The 17,871-nt window shown below is 43.4% G+C and overlaps 1 protein-coding gene across 5 annotated transcripts in view; it reads right to left on the minus strand.

Annotated features, from left to right (window-relative positions):
* The window catches only part of ABCA1 (ATP binding cassette subfamily A member 1), a 94,529-nt gene extending 79,104 nt beyond the window's left edge, over nucleotides 1-15,425 (minus strand). For 3 of the 5 annotated variants that reach the window (XM_030470608.1, XM_030470609.1, XM_030470605.1), the window contains exons 1-2: nucleotides 15,102-15,425; nucleotides 14,609-14,695 (exon numbers count right to left, since the gene is read on the minus strand). The gene's annotated coding sequence lies outside the window, so the exon portion shown is untranslated. Of the gene's footprint in view, nucleotides 1-5,587; nucleotides 9,261-14,608; nucleotides 14,696-15,101 lie in introns of those variants that run through there. The other 2 variants (XM_030470606.1, XM_030470607.1) reach the window with 2 other exon arrangements.
* Nucleotides 15,426-17,871: the final 2,446 nt, after the last annotated feature.

The following is a 17,871-nucleotide window of genomic DNA, read 5'->3' on the forward strand; positions in this document are numbered from 1 at the left end:
GCACAGGCTCATGAACTTCTGCCACGTGCTGCTGTAATTCACCGATTTGACCTCTACAGATGCTCCTTCACAGAGGGATGCACAACTGCCCTGATAAGAGCCTTCCTCCCCTGCCCAGTGCTTCCTGCTGGTTGGAGCACCCTGATGCTAACACACTCCAGCTGCATGCACATCTGGCTGTTAGTGAATTCCTACACACACTCAGACATTTGACAGGGTAATAGCACATCCACAGCAGAAAAAAACACTGCTCTTCCAGAACAATCTCAGATGACAAACCCTGGCTGCTGAGGACTGTGCACACATGCTCATAGACCCAAAGCATACCTTTGCTTACCGGCCTGGATATACTGGAGCTTTGCAGCACCTCGCCTGCATGTCATCATTACGCAAAGCTGCAATTAACATGTTAGCCAGAGATGAAACTAAGTAGGGAATGTTACCACTCCTCCTCTGTACCCCTTCCACTGACCCATTTCTGCTCAGGATTCAGGGAATTTGGCAACAATGCCTTTACTCGCCCTCTGAGCAACCTGGAATGCTACTTACATGGTGCACAAGTGCTCTGTGACCACTAACCTGGTGCAAAAATCTTTCACAGGACACTAGGAGAATTGCTCTTTTCAAGCATTTTCCCCACAAAGATACTGGTCTGTGAGTCACAGACCTCCATGTGCTCTGCTGTACTCTGCAGCGTGCCACAAATGGTAAGCCTTTCTGCCCAAGTCCAATCCTGCAGCCACTGGACAAGCTCAGTATACAGAAGTGGAGCACGGGAAGGGACTGCACAACCTTCTACAATCACTGGTTTTACCTTCAGAAGGGTGTTAAGAGTACCCACTCCATATTCCCCCTCTACAACATTGTCAATTCTCTGCAACAAGCTACTTAACCAATGCTTTCTAGCAATTACAGCCAAACACCAAAATCCACAAATATAAAGTGCCATAGGAAGAGTGCAGGAAGGATCCTAGGGAGAGCCAAAGGGACCAAGCCACTAATGTAAATACGCCCAACTTCCGTGCCTTAATACCCTGCACAGAGGCAGAATAAAGTTTGAAGCAGTCTGTGGGATGTTTGAACTAATCACGGGTTTAATCCACACCAGTGAAAATCCAGACACTGGTCCTTCACAACTGCAGTCAGCCCACAGGATCCAGAACACAGAAATACTGCTTTGTAGAGGGTGTAGGGTTCACATTGCACTGGCAAACTGTAGTGAGATAAGGGCACATATCTAATCATTTAACACATCTCAGCTGATCAGCAGAAGCCTGTGCAGCCAAAGATTCAGCTGTGGCCATCTGCTTGGACTCCAACTAAACTTTACAGGGACCAAAGCAAATGTTCTGGCCTTCAAATAAGGCTAGTTTGCCTGGATACAAGTTTCAAATGAAACAAAAATACTGATTTATAAAGACTGTGCCTGAAGACTGAAGAACCTGGCCCAGATGTAGGTACTACCAGCTAAGTCTGAAGAAGAGAAGGCTGCGTGGAGACCTCATAGCAGCCTTCCAGTATCTGAAGGGGGCCTATAAGGATGCTGGGGAGGGACTCTTCATAAGGGACTGTAGTGATAGGACAAGGGGTAACGGGTTCAAACGTAAACAGGGGAAGTTTAGATTAGATATAAGCAAGAAGTTCTTTACTGTGAGGGTGGTGAGGCACTGGAATGGGTTGCCCAAGGAAGCTCCCTGGCAGTGTTCAAGGCCAGATTGGACAGAGCCTTGGGCGACATGGTTTAGTGCGACATGCCCCTGCCCATGTCAGAGGGGTTGGAACTAGATGATCTTAAGGTCCTTTCCAACCCTAACTATTCTATGATTCTACGATTCTGTGATTAAACTAGGGGACAGGATCTAATACAGGACTAATCACCATCAGCACAAAACCTGAACCATGTCCAGTTCTTCTTACAGTCATGACTGTTTCAAAGACATACTCTGCCCCAGTATCTGTTACAGACCAGGTAGTACAGGTTTGTTGATGCCTAGAGCTGTCTCTGATATTGATCCACAGAGGCTGACATATTTGGTTCACTTTTGATACAAGTTAACTAGGTCCACTTGAATTACTAGCACATCAGAAAATCCTCTGCAAACTAAGAATCTCAGAGGAAAATGGGTTAGCACCCTTTCAGATGTTCTTCCAGCTGAAAATAGACAAGAACTGTAAGCCAGAGATGCAGAAACTGATAGATGCAACACTCCAAGCTCAGATGGAGCTGAAGTTCATCTGTATCTCCATTTCAGACTAGTCTGGTAAGTGCAACATAGCTGGGTAATCCAACTTGCCATTTAGCACTACAGAGCCAGAAGACACAAATACCAGCAAGTTTTCAACGCAGGCTTTTGGGTCTCACCTAAGTAGAATTTTGAGCCAAGAGTAGGTATCCATGATCACTCCTGACACTTTACTGTCTAAAGGAGCAATACTGTTTCTGTCTAGAATAAGAAAAGCTGCGTAAATCCATTGCCATAGCGTTAAGTTTTCTGTAATGCAAAGTATCACAGCTTTGCTGAAGAGAATGGGGATTTATACCTGCTAATACTGGACAGACACTTTGAAAGTGCAATCTCTTGCTTTTACAAAGCACTTGCTCTGTGAAAGTAGGAAGAATTTCCTTAACTGCAACAAGTAATGCAGCTCAGTTGTGGAGAGGTCTTTGTGTAAGACATCCAATTTTCACATCCAATCTTTTCATTGTGTGAACACCTGTACTGGAAAACTATGAATTACTTGTCTTCATCACTCAGAAATCTATTTTTGTCTAGCTTGGCTTCATCATTTCTCCACCTCTTCACCACATACAGTACACAACTGCAAAACTTAGACCACATGGAGCACACCACGGGAGACTCAAACTACCTACTACTTCAGGTACAACTGGCAGCAGTCTAGTAACATAGGTGCAAATTCAAACTGACTTAACAGTCAGTAACTATCTTCACACAAATAAACAGATGTCATCAGATGGGGCTGTCTGATAATTCAAACAAGCAATGCACATTTGGAATAACGTCCTAAATCCAGACATATGCCCTATGCAACGCGTAGATATAGGAACGACTATTTGGTTAACCAGCTAGCCAAGACAAAGTAAGGATTAAGAAGCCATTTTGTATTTTGCCAGCAAATAAATGGTGGGCATCCAGTATACAAAGGTCCCTGCATGATCCACCAACATGCATTGAGACATGTGCACACTTAACATGCTATTTGTCCGATGTCTCAACTTTTCCCAGTTCCTGACAAAAATATACAGGAGGGAGGGATCAAGGAAAAACATCCGAATACTTCGCAAGACCTTCTGATAGAGCTTCCCCCAGTCTCTTCCTAGGGAAGAGATTACCCTTACAAATACAAAGAGATTGTTTAGCTTGCAGAACCAGTGGACATCAGAAGATAGATGGGAGGTGCAGAGCAATCTGCACGTACCTTCTGATCCAGCCTGGGGTTCCTGTTTTGCTCTCAGCAAAGTTCTAATACCGAGCCAGGACCTTCTCCACTTGCCCAGACTAGTGGCCAACCCACCCACCATAATTAAAGCACAGGATCCACACACTTGTCCCATGGTCTGCCTTTGCAGAAGCCTTACTACACGTGACACCTCCCCCGCGCCGCAGAAACCCTGCACAGCCTCCAGACCTACAGGGCTGCAATTCAGAAAATTACTCCTAAGAGAAAGCTAGACTAAAAGGCAACCTTTGAAAGCGCTGACAATGAAACACATGCTTTGACCAACCCTTTCTTTCTACATCAGGGTTACTCACTACTTGGAAGTAGAATAGCTGTTGAAAAGTCCATTAGCTGGTATGCCAAGAGTTTCCAGGTCCAATTTATCTTAAATACAAAGCAATGTATTTTTACAGCTGTAGATTTAAAGAGGGGAAAAAAGGCTCAAGTGGCAGAGAATCAATTCCCCACCCCCATGCCTGGTGTCTGTACTAAGTAAACATAAAACAGCCTTCAAAAGCAGCTTTCTGCAAACAACGCAGCTGTTTGCTTTCTTTTGGGGGCAAAAAAAACCCTTTCCCCTAGTGAAGAAATCACTATTTAGGCAGGGAACAAGCCGAACTTATCAAACCTTATGAGACTAGAACATTTCAGGATTCTGGCAGGAAGACCCTTTATGTCTCCACAATGGCTTAAACCCAGTCCTGGTCAGCAGAGTTAAAAGCTTTTACTAGTTGATGAAGGTTCAGTGGCATCCATGAAATCAGATATCAGCCTCTGTCCTGTTCTCTTGGTCAGATTTCCCATATCACAACAGCTACCACCCCTGGTGGCTACACAGACCAAGCAGCCACGCAGAGCACCAGTCTAATATCTAAAGATGATGCCCTTATGGAAGGGTGGGGAGGAAGGCATTATTTGCTGGACACAGCACAGGTTTGAGCTACTAGCGCCAGTGCTGTTCCTCTCCCATGATCAGACATGGTATAGCACTTTACACTTTCTGCCTTAGACAAAACGTTGTACATCTGCTTAACTCCAACAGCTTTTGCCTACATATGTATCAAGTCAAACAAAACCCACTTTGTAAGAAAAGGGACAACAAAAGAACAAACAACAGATTTCAGCGGAAATACAGTCCTCTTTGGAAATGCTGAGAAATGTCTTAACATTTCATTTCCTTTAGACAGTGTCAGGCTGCATTTTGTGAAGAAAGCAATATCATAAGCCATGTAAACTCTGCAAAGCCCAGATCCAAGGCTGAAGTCCCCCAGTGCTCCATATGCCATCAGTTGAGAGCAGGTTCCCATGATGGCTGAGAACCCCAAGGTGAGAGAGAAGTGCCCACCTCATGAACTGACATTTTGACTCAAACAAGAAAAAACATCAGAGAAGTACTGGCCTAGATGGGCTTTTGGGTAACAGAAGTGCAGATTAAGCCAAGATTCCAGAATTAAATCCACATCTCCCAAACCAAGGTCTAGTGTGCTGGCCACTTCTCCGCAGAGCACCAGGATGTTAGCTTCTTCCAGCATAGCAGCTATAACCAAGAGGCTTACACAACTACATCCACTTTGTACAACTTATGACTCTGCAAGACCTTAAGAAGCTCTCAAGGCACAGGTACTTGGTGGGCACCCTCACTGTAACTTCCACAAATCCCAGAAAGGAAAAAGCACTCTTCATCTATGCAGTTTCAAATGAGACTAAGGAGGAGGAGACAGCGTTAATTTCAATTCTGTTGAGATTGGGCTAGATAAAAAGCAGCTGCGGACAAACGCAATTTTTTATCCCACTTCTAGAAATCTAATTGAAGATAACATCATATCAGAAAGAGCCGGTGCACAATGAATCAGAACTAATGTCCATTCTGTGGTCAAAACAACTAACACAAAGCTTGCAAAACCCATAGGAGCAGATCTGGTATTCCTGTATCAAACTTTCAAGAAGTGAAAAAACTTATTTACTGGAGCTCTAGGAAAGAGGGGAAATTGCCACCCAAACAATGATGACTTCATAAGAATAACAGTATTTCTCTTTTAAAGCAATTGGTTAACCTAAAGAGCCTGAACTAAGTTACAAAAAGGTGCCATGAAAAGCATTAGCAGCACAGAGAGTTAAAGCAACTCACCTGAGGCCACAAAGCAAAGCAAAAGCAGAGATGAGAATATGGCCACCAGATCTCACATTTCAGTCTCCTAGTTTAAGCACCGTTAAACTCTGTAGCAATCACAAGCAATGCAGGATCAGCAGTGGAGGTGTGAGCTTTGAACCTACAGCCTGCTGCCTGGGACACAGGATCGTTATCAGTGGAGACACACAGATACTAAAAGCAGGTCTTTCATAACCTCCCCACAGAGGACATTTCTCTCCCATTTGCCAAATGAGTATCAGACATCACGTTTCCTATTCCATCTAAAAAGTCAATCAGTGAGAAATGCTTTCTTCTTCAAAAATGACCCCAGTCAGTTCACAAGGGTTACACTGACTCCTTGTTGCTAACAATGGAATTTGAGAGCTTCTGTGTCAGCAGGCAAGAATTTAATTAGGACCACAAACAACAGTATTGGGGTGGCAATTCTTGGCAAGATCCTCTACTAGTTTACATCACTTTATGCACACTACCCAGCCTTAGGTTAGGTAGTAAGCAGGTTCTGTCTTTGTTTCTCCAGTGCTTACTAACACAGAAAGCAACCAGTACATTGCTGCCCTCTAAATAACAATGATTTGTATGACAGACATACTTTAAGATCTACCTTCATGCTAATCCAGCACCAGCTTAACTCCTTTTACCTCTTTGAGGAGCATGTCAAATTTTGTAAACCTAATACTAAAGGATAGTGCCAAAACATCAGGAAGCTGATGAAACAGTCTCATGGAATCCCTCTAGCAATCTGCCACCTCTGGTCCAGACAGAACTGAGACACATAGCATCTCACTCATCCACAGAATCCTTAAGGCAGCAGGCACACAGCTACAAAACACCAAATAGATGTTTTCTAAGGTGCCCAACCTCACCAAAGATTGGAGACAGAGATAATCAGTGAAAAAGGACTCCACCTGTTTTAGCACAGGCTGACAATAAAATACCTAGTCATAGCCTGCTTTAACTGCTGTTATTAAAACGCTAGTGACATAACCCCATACTTGGTTTTGTCTGCTGCAGTAGGTACTACAGAGAGAAAAGAGCTTGGATCTTGCCATGGTAAGAGTTGGAGCAAATACAGTGTTACGTTAGGGGCAGATGTCTGGTTTCCCAACTAATTAGGCAAAAAGGTAAGGGATTTCCAAAGGTATTTAGCTTTGGCACTAGGACTGTGCAAATGTGGTTTTCAAAAGTCAGTGTATTATGTGCTGAACCTTTTTGAATGCTCTGCTATGAACAGCTGAGTAGATGATGATTTTGAAAGACCTGGCCCAGAAGTAACATAACAAGCCCTGAAATCCGTCTTCAGAGTATCCATTTTCCTCTTTTGTGAGAACTAAACTCCTAAGATGTATGTCTGAGCCACAGGTGGGCCCATCCCTACCAATCAGAATTAAACCATAGCGGACAGTCTCCCAGAGAGTCAAGCACTAGCTTACACAGTACTCAGTAACGCAAATTGAACTATGTTTTCCAAGGTCTTCAGTGCCTCCTTAGACATTTACATACAGCCACATTCTGAGACACAGCTTGGCATTTTATAAGCTTCCTTTGTGCCACAACATGTCAAGCTGTTTTGAAAACCTGTCCCAGGTCACAGGGGAGCAATGCCTGCCTGCCAGAATGACCACAACAACTGGTTCTTGTTACTTCTAGCATGCTTTAAAGGCTCACTGGTGAAAACAAGCACAGCTCCAGTACAATGGAAGATGTCAAGCTTGCATGCACCACAGCTGGACTGACCCAAAGAAAAGCACATGAAAGAGACTGTGGCATGGACTTAGCCAAGAGGAATTTCTTAAATGTCAAATATAACACTCAAAATGAAATACAGTCATCTATTTTAACAAAAAAAAAAAAAACAGCTTCCACTGGAAGATTGTGAAATACATGAAGCATTTCAACTTTCAACATCACATTGAACGTCCCCTACTTTCCCCCTACAAAGAAAGCCAAATCCTAGTCCATTCTTTGGCAAAAGCAAACACAAAAGGTAATTTGCTTTGTCACGGCCAATGTCCAAAAATCCATAGTCCATATTGGCAGATTTTGTTTTTTTTTTTTTGGCTCTCAAAGAATGAGCTCTTCTCTAGTGGAATCTCGAAATAATAGAATATCCTGCTAAAATAATAATTGCAACATTTGAGCTCAATTCATGCCATTAAGCTTTGATCTCTGAGTAACTACGGTATCGTCAGTACACAGTCTGCAAAAGGCTGTGTTACACAGCCTCTGTCTCTTTTGCCAGCTGATGACGCATCCTACTTAAGGACATTATCTTTGCAACAAGGAAAAATGATGAATTATTTCACATTGGAAAAAGTACTTTTCTGCTTGGCAGCAGCCTCGAGGAGGAGAAGGAAGACTGGGATTCCCCATGAAAGTCATCAGCCTCATCAACTTTTAGAAAAAGAAATCCATGAGCTCAGATGGTATTAGGACAGAAACACTTTGAAACACCACCCCTTCCATAACACATCCTGGTCATTGGATCACTTCAGACAAAGCAGCCCTACATCTGGTTTAGCAAAGCGTAATGCTGATAGATGCTCCACGATTCTACTGCACAGTACAGGGAGCATCACTGGTATGCTTGTATCTTCTACTGAGCAAAGTTACCAAGCCTTACAGCTTTGCCATCACCTCCATCAGGATATTTTGGAAAAGAATATCTTCTACATCTTGTTTTTGTGACTTGCTCTTTATCTTGGGAAAAGACATGGACACAAACTGCACCCAGTACAAGATTATACTGCTGTTTGAGGTGTATGCCTGCCCTGTAACATCAAAAGAAACTTTACTGTTATTTTCCTTTTAATCTTTCCTATTTGGGACCATCATGCCATAAACCAGTATGTATGTTCATGAGCAGAGCAGAATACAACATGGCTTATATTGTAGAAAACATCTCAGTGATGCCTTTGAGATTCACTGGCATAAAGAATAAGCTGTCTGTTAAGCTTGATACCTACACAACCACACTGATATCTGCAGCACAGATGTAAGTAACAGCAGATGAAACGAAAATATCTCTAAACTATGAAGAAAAACATCAGCCAAGAAAAAGCCTCTAGCACAATGAAAGGAAATGACGTTGCTGGAAAAAAGCAATAATCTGGCAAAGGCAGTATGTAGCAGCCATTGTCAGCTTGAGCAGAGTTTGATCCTTTAAAGCCTCCAAGAAGACCTTGGCTCCCACATGGCTACAATCTAACTGCATGGATTTGGAAGCTAGTAATTCACTCAAGTGATAAACAGATGTCCAAGTACTTTTGAAAGCAGTTAAGTGTCAGCTACGGAGAGGAGTGAATTTCTGGTAATGGCAACCAATACAGAGTTCAATAACCACTTATCTCTACGATTATTCATAGAAGAATATGAAAATAATTGGCACACATGATAAGGAAGCCCGGGTGCCTGGTGTCGCACAGGGCAGCACACACAGAAAGTGTGTGCCAATCTTCCCTTTTTTGCCTGATTCACAGAGGGAGCAGTTGTTCTACACACTTTATATTCTTTAACTCTAGCTGTATAACCCATACCCTCACTACTGCTGAAGCTTCAACTCTTAGGCTCAGCACAACAGTTAGACTTGCAAAGCAGCCTAACGTACAGCTATTTTAATATCATGCACAGACAGATCTAAGAGAAAGCTGACAGACTTTGCTCATGTCCTAAGCTACATCTCATGATGCAGAAGGATTCAGGACAGAGCTCTGTACGTTCGCTCCAATAGTTTCAAGGAACCAAGCACAGGTGAAGAGCTGCTGCCTACCAAATTTCAAGCAAATGACTCAGAACAGAAAACACTTCAGATAAGCACAGAAGTGGCATGAAATACCAAAAGGAACAGCAGAAAGCTTGCACGAGAGAATTGTGAACGAAAGTTCTGCAAGCTTTTAGTAGATACAGGATCCAAAACACTTATTTATTCTTAGGTTAGGCTATCCTTAATGATGCTGAGAAAGTTCCAACAGAGCGAAAGCCTACTCCCACAGACAACCAAATTGACTGTAATTATGTCTGCTTTTATATATAAATACATTTGGGAAGATAGATGTAGTGGTGGGGAAAATTAAAAGCAGGTCACAAGGACTAGGAATTAAGGTCTGGAAGACATGGCAATCAAGAGAACAACAAAATAACATGGGAAAAACATGACCTGAAAAAAATCTGGAAACAGATTGTATACAGGTGATGGTATCAGTTTACTAGAAGAAGGAAGCAAATCCAGATCTCTCCAAAGACAGTAGGAAAACTCATACTGTTTACTTTTGAATGAATATTTAAATACAGGTTTAAGAGAGCTCGGAAACAAAGCAGTATGAATTACTGCTCTGGTTTAATAGGGTAAAGAATAATTAAAATGTCTAAAATACTTTTAAACAAAGAAATTAGATAAAAAACACACTGCCTATTAGGTAAAACAAAAATGAAAAATGCAGGATCAATTTAGTTTATTAAACAGGAACATTTAATCTAGGGGAGGAGTAGGTTTTGAACTTTGACTCCTGTACTGCTACCAGAATGAAATGTCTGTGTGTCTGTGCTCAGAAAAAGCTGGTGCTGTTTTGTTGTTTGGATGAGGATTCAGATTTTTTTAATCCATTCAAATTTGTTCCTAATTCTGCTTTTATCAGCTGCCATAGACAGACTCTTGTTATGAGAGCACAGTTACAATATGGGGAAGAGGAAAAAAGACATCAACAGATCCCTGGAATATCAATATACTCCCCATGAATACAGCTCACAGACAAAGAACACATGATAATTTGCTTGTTTCTTTTGAAGGCAAAAGAATTCACCTGGAAAAGCAGACACTACATTTGAAAACTTGGAACGTAAACCTAGATTGCTGACACTAGCAACACTGTCTTTAAAAAGATGCTTTACCTGCCACGGGTGAGAAAAACACATTTTCACTCCTACGATGAAAAGTCTGTTGTCATGTCATTGTTACAACAATGTTGAAAGCAGGTAAGAGGAAAGAAGGGCAAGCCACTAGAAGATGGGCACAGGTGCTGGGAACCAGGTTCTCCTGCTCCCTAGCCTTGCTCTTTTCACCCACGCCACCACCGCCGCTGCTCTGAGAGCTTCTACAGGGCTCAATTTTAGCATTTACTAAGCTAACAATCAAGAACACTAATGAGTATTAGTTGCACGGTGTGCTTGCCTGCTCCTGGTAACAAGCATTCACTTGGAAATGTGCTAGCAAAACTGCAGATTGTTCCAGGGAGCCAAGCAAGAAGGGTAGTAACAGGTTTTGGCCACCTCTATCTTCCACGCAGCCCTGCCTGTTATTTGTTAAAAAGGAAACCAGATCTCCAGAGCGATCTCTGAACTGTGTGGTCAGAGGCTCTGACTTTGTTTGTTCTTTCCCAGAGAATGACCTTGCTATCTAGTCCGAACCAGAAAAGCCTTGGAAAGGCTCTTTCATTCTCGATTTTCTGCCTAATACCAATTGTTCCTAACAAAGTTAGCATAACACAAACCCATCTCATCACATTAGGCTCTAATTAGAGCTCTGCTAAGCAACACTCCTCCAGAAAATAACACAAGAGGAAAAAGGTTAGCTTGTATATGGATATTTATGACATTCAAACTGATGTGCATTCTTACTACCTATGACCAAGCTTTTTCACTAATAACCCAGTGAAAAAGGTCTGAATGCTCCCATTTTCCTACAGTATTAGCCTGTTGTGTCAGGAAAGCTGCATCAACAGTTTTCCATCTTACACTGTCTCCCTCTCAGTCCTTGAGGCAAGCTCACATGCTTTTTCCCCCCCAATGACAACTGCTAAAAAAGACAAGACTAGCTTTGCTGCCACATATTTTAAAGAAATAGACTAAAAAAAAAAAAAAAGAAAAATAGAGAACAGGGTGCTCCAGTCAGTAGTTCAAATCATGTTAATTCTTCTGAGCTGCTCTGTGTGACTTTCATACGACCAATAGAAATACATGACATGTAGCTACAGAATATGAAATATTTCAACGTTTTTGTGGCAATCATCTTTTGAACACTGCAAGTGAAGTCTCACCATGGTGTTTTTAACCTGTAGATTAAAATACTCTTAATATCAGTAAACTGCGGATGTACATGCTCATTAACTGCATAGAAAACTTTCAAGCATTCAAGGTTCAGATCTTCACCCAGCATAAATATAAGACAATCTCAGAGAGAGTGAATTTCTACTAAGTCTGACGTGGAGAAAGTGGGTAGAGCCCCTACCTGCCTCAGATGAACAAGGAAAATATGTCACATGTATAAAACGTCTTATTAAACAGGGTGTCCTGACTCTAGCCCCTCTCACAGCAGGAGTCACCAGGAATAACCAGCCTAACAGAAACACTCTGGTGTCTGGTCAGCATTGGCCTCTGAACTTATTTCAAGATTTGGTGTCTTGCGCAGCCTAGGAGATCTATATAAACACCAGGGGTGCCTGCTCTGAGGTTACTTAAACAAAGTGGCAGTCTGGTTCCCTTTCTGCTCTTCTCCTGTCATCATCTTTGTGCTGGCACCAGTGCTTACAAAGCCATGAGAAGACTCTGAAGACAGGATGAAGAAAAATAAAGAATAAAAAAAATCACCAAGCAAAAAGAGTTTGCTATCAACTACTCACCGTGGGTTGGCGAACTCCAGTGGCAGCACAGAGGATGAAATGGATGAGGAGAGAAAAGAGAACGGGCAGTTGGGGGAAAATGAAGCAGGTCCATTACTAGCTCACTAGCAACCTTCAATTACTCTGGATTAAAGTTTTGAAGGAACCACACCCCAAGAAATATTCTGCCTTCATGGTGCAACACATATAATAAACACCAGCAGAGCTGATCACATCTGGCCACAGATGGATGAGCTCAGGACCCATCCTCCTCCTGCTGTGTCTTTGTGGGTCTGACTCTGCCAGGTGAACTCATTGGTGAGACAACAGGCTTGCAGAGATGAAGTCAAGGAGACTTGCTTCATGAACTGTGTGTATCACACTTGACTAACACATGAAAATGCTCCAGCCCAGAATCTGGTTAGGAGGTCCCCAGCCACTTTCTCCAAGTCACTACGGCTTGTGACTTGAGCCACAGCAGACCGTTTTACCCTCGCACAGCCAGTTCAGCTTATAGAACGCCAGAGTAAAGGCTACTCCTGGACAAAAGCCAAAATAGTTTTACTCACCTTCTTTTTAAACTCTTGGGATTTCATTTTCTGTAATTTTGCATTTTGCCAGGAGCCACTCTTATTTATACCGTAATGGTAGATGTTGAATTTGGAGTGCCGGACCAAGTCTATGCTTGCACCAATAGCACCGGGCGACACATGTTCTTGAAAACAAATTTAGCATTACAAAAAGGTTTGCCAGCAGCTGCCTGTGGCAAACCGATTTATAAACATGCCTCAATCTTGCTGGGTGACACCATTAAGAAACTTTCAACATACCTGCTTGCACTGCTATGCAGATGTATTCAGAAGAAATTTGGAACTGATATCCAAAGGATTACCACAATTCCTGCAAATGCCAAGATCTAACATATAGCTAGGTACACATACGGAGTTTGTTTTACATCATATGGCTAAGTGCACTTCAGCAGCAACTTATCTGGGGAGAATTACTGTAAATGGTTAGGGCTAGCTGCTTGATTATTAGACTCGAACCTCAGACGATAGCAGTTGCAATCTCTTGCAACCCAGAGGCCAGCGGGTATATCCCCAGAACACCTATGGTGAGCATAAAAAAAAGCAGTGATTTTTATTATTTTTTTAAAGCCAGGCATTCTCAACTTAGCACGTTCAACTTTAATTCTACCATAACACTCTCACATTCAACGCTATTGAACTTTTATCCATACTTTGTCAAGAGTTGACTACTAATTCTTACCTTAACTGGCCCTACCAAATTATGATTACATGAGAAATAAGGTGCTCCATGACATAACAAAGGCATCAGACTCCTGCCCTTACTTGTCCAGACCTTATCAGATACAGATGGTTTCACACCACTCTCACATAAATTAATTCACATTTGCACAGTGAATTGTGAAGACCCACCAACAGCACTTGTATATGTTACACCAGTTAACACACTGCAGAGTCCCAGGCAGTACGCATTCATCTGAATAACTTAATCATGCACTAATCTGTATTATGGGAAAGTCGAAGCATGCATTCCCACTCCCACTTTTTAGGAAGGCAAGCTGTGCCATAAGGACCACGCACAAAAAGCATTTGCACTGAATGCATACTACCATGACCCTCTTTCAAAACTGAGCGAGACTGCTCCATTACAAAAGCCTTTCGACAGCAAGCCTGGCCATCTGTTGTTAATGGAACATCCCCAAGATATGACTGTTCTCTGCAGTACAAGCACCAACTCAGTTTCAAAGGCACCTCCAAAATGAACTTTAGTGAGATCAATAGTTTTCAAGAAACTGTGACTCATCTTTAGGCTTCAATTTAGCACGTTTACAAGTATGTAAGCACATGTTTACATCCCTCTGGCTTCAGTAAGGTCTATTCTGACACACTAAAGATCAACTTTGATCCTTCAAATAAGTTACTTGTACAATCTTAAAATGTCCAAGGCCAACAGCTGCGGGGATGGGGGTGGAGGGAAGACGGCACTTCCACTTTCTGTTTAAAACATGCAAAAATACTGTTTAATATGAAATTTTAATTTAAAATTGAAGTCTCTTTCCTGATATATTTTAAGCATCTGGGCAGTCGTGCACCTCCAGAACTAAGCAGCACTTATTTTGAAACAGGCTGATGATATGTTGTAATGTAGCAGTCCAGACTTAACAACAGTCTGGCATGCAGAAGCAGGATTTGTTGCATGCAGCTGAGCCCCCCTGACCATCACAAAAGCGGCCGGATCGATCGTTTATTTTTACACTCCCCCTCATCCCAAGGTCCTGTCCTCCCATTTTTCCGCCTCCTCCTCCCCATCCCTCTCCCCCGACTTTATTCGCGTCAGAGCGAAAGGGGTAAAAACCCTCCCGTTATCTTGTAGCACCCACCAGGGCTGGAAGCGGCGGCGGTGGTGTGGTAAGGTAAGCCACCCTACGCGAGCGCTGTCAAGCCAAAGTCGCCTCGCTCAGGATCAGCTACAATAAAATAATTATACATGTATGAAAAAAAAAAGGCAGCACACACAAAACCCCCTAAAAAATCCCGCCCCAAACTAACCAACCAAAACCAAAACACACACAAAAAACACCCCAAACCCAAAAAACAAACCAAAACCGAAAAAACCACCAAAACAAAAAACCACCACTACTAGCCCCTTCGCAAGCCCCCGCTACCCCATAAACCATCTTCCGAGCCACGCCGGGCACAGCGAGCGGCGCCACGCCAGAAAACGAAAACAAAACAAAACAAAACAGAAAACCCCAACCACTTCTTCGCTTTGTTCCTCCCGCTCTGCCGCCTGCTCCGGGCGGAACGGGGAAGCTTCCCCCAACAGCAGCCCGCTGAGTGCCTGTCCGGCTCTGTCCTCTCTCCACCGCCTACCTCCCGGCCGGCAGCCGCCGTCGCTCTCGCGGGCAGCTCAGCTCAGCTCAGCTCACTTCAGTTCTGCTCTGCTCAGCCAAGCCGAGCGCAGCCGAGCCACTGCTCCGCGCTCTACGATCTACGCTCTGCTCCCGACTCCCGCCCCGCTGCAGCTACCGGTCGCCCGTGCCCCGCAGCGGCTCTTATAGGCGGCGCGGAGCGTCCGCGGCGGGTCGCCTGCCCCTCTCCCGGCTGGGGCCGCCCAGCAGCCTGCTTTTTGCTTTTCCTTTAGTGTCCTCTCTCCTTTTTGTCTCTTCTTTTTCCTCTTCCCTTCTCCTGCCTCCTCTCTCCTTTTCCTTCCCCTCGCTTTTTTATTTTTCCCTTTCCTTCTGCAGCGGCTGGTGTTTGGGGGGGGAGGGCGGGGACGCCGCGATTTGCATGTGGGCGTGCACGTTACAGCCAAAAACAAACTGCGGGCCTGTGCGTGGTCGGCCCGGTGCCCCGCTCCCGCGGCGGGACACGGGTGTCGTGGGATAGCGGCCTGGCTTTAGAGAAACTCCGCGCTCCCCGAAGCGTGAGAGGCACCGCAGCCCCTCGCCGGTGGCCTCCGGGCGGTCTTTGCCGCGGACCGCGGGCAGACCCTGCAGGAACACGGGCGCTGAGCTACCTGCGGGGTCACCGCGCTCGATCCGCTCCGCTCCTGGCCCGCTCTCTGCATCGCCAGAGTCGGGCACAGACACATCCGCCGCTGTCCAGCTACAGAGAGCTGGTCTGGCAGGAATCAGTAGTGACCAACCTCAACAGAACCAGAATCTGTCCTCCTTATCACTTATGGTGAGGAAAAGACAAGGAACTGTGAAGACTAACACTCTGATACTTATCTGTAAATTAGGATGAATTCAGTCATGTCGTTCTTGGAGAAATTGACAACTTTAAAAGCAAAACTTTTTAAAAAAAATCTTGGTTTATTTTTAAAGGTTTACAGTGCCCAACCTGACTTGCTGCAAACACAAAATCCATAAATGAGTCTTTTAGCTACCTGAGAAATGGCCTGTGCTATTGATCTTAGCAATTACTAAATTCTCAGATGGCTGACAGTGTCACAGTTCCTTGTCCTCCCCAGTGGGCTTCTCCCCTAGAAACATCACCCATTGCACAACCTATACCAAAATCTATGCTTATTACATGGCCCACTTAAAACCACTGCAGCACTATCTGTAGAAGCATAGTAGTGCATTTTCAGTGCATAAAATGCTCTGTGAATGGAAGCAAGTAATGCACAAAAGGCAGGCAACTCTAAATTATGGTTCCCTCTACAGACATAATGCACTGCCATTGGCCTTGGGCAGTGAAGTGGTTGATGTTATCATTCATGCTGTTAATGCTTTGCCTTATTAGGAGCAATCTGGATGATACATGGTTACTGAGGGACCTGTATCTTTGAGTTTCCTGACTTGTATTTCAATGCTCAGCCTACCACCATTGTATTTTTTCAAGTGGCATAGAAATACAAATACCCAAAAGCAAACTCCAGAGATCTCGGGCTGATTGTAATCTGAAATAATACTGTGCACTGGAGTCTCACAGACAGCAATAAATATTCAAACCAATAATGCAGAACCTTCTACACTGAATAAAAGCTGACACGTTCATTTCGACAGTGACCCTAACCCTTCCCTCGGTCACCATCTCACAGAGGTGCTCAGGGCTGGACAAAATGAAAAAGCTCCTGATTTTGACCTTGTTTTCCCCAGTGCATAACTTCACCAACTTGAACAGACTCCCTCTGTTTGTACCTTTATCTGATTGTAAAACTCAAATAAAAATTGTGTCTTTAATGTATAAATGCAGCTATGTGTTTTTCACCATATACTAGAGCTTCCCATCTTAACACATTTCCAAACATTTACTGAATTGTAATTTTAAATTCTAAAATAAATTATTTCAGCCTGTTTACTCAGAACACAGGGAGAAAGAGTATATTTAGTTTACTGTGAACAGAGTGTTACGGCTCATCTCACACAGTGAAGAATTTGAAAGAGAGTGGGATATACCGGATAGGGTTTTAAAAAAGAATTAGTGACCTGACATCAATGGAAACAATGCTACGCCAATACCAAAGAGCTGAAAATTGCCCTGCTACTGGTGTCTCCTTAAACCAGGTTCCTCTAAGGAGAGTGTTGGAGTTTTCAGTATCATCATAAGGCTGAGTTTTTTCAATTCTGGAAACTGGTATCAGTGGCAAGTTTTATAGCGTATGGAGATCATTTTCCAATAAACCAGCTAATATACAGCTGTTCAGGAGAAGCAAATGGAGCGTTTAATTTGCTCTATTAAAATACCTGTAGGGTGGTGAGAAATCTGTGTATCACTGGACAGCACTTCTCCACTTCAGCATTCACTTGGTTGCATGAGAGTGGTGTTACGTCACTGAGAGAAAAGCACGGACAAATGGCACAAGAAGGATAACAACAGGCGGGGGCATATTTAGATCTGATGGCTAGCCTGTACAAACACAAAGTCAATAGCCACACTGAGAATAGTTTCTAAGAATAACACTGGCTGTACTCTTATTTGGGTGGCTTGAGTTTTGAGAGTGGATGAGCAGATGTGGCTCCTATAGGTTTCTCAAAGACATTTGTATCTCCCAAGTCTCACATCCACAGAAAGCACTATGCTGGCTTTTGTGTCCTGTGAAAGGTGTGATAGGGCTCTGCTGGCAAAGCAATCTCAACCAGGGAATTCTGCTTAATTTAATTTATTATCAATTAACACAAAATTTCAGCTACTG

This window comes from Strigops habroptila, chromosome Z (assembly GCF_004027225.2).
Source record: "Strigops habroptila isolate Jane chromosome Z, bStrHab1.2.pri, whole genome shotgun sequence".
NCBI classification, from domain to species: Eukaryota; Metazoa; Chordata; class Aves; order Psittaciformes; family Psittacidae; genus Strigops; species Strigops habroptila.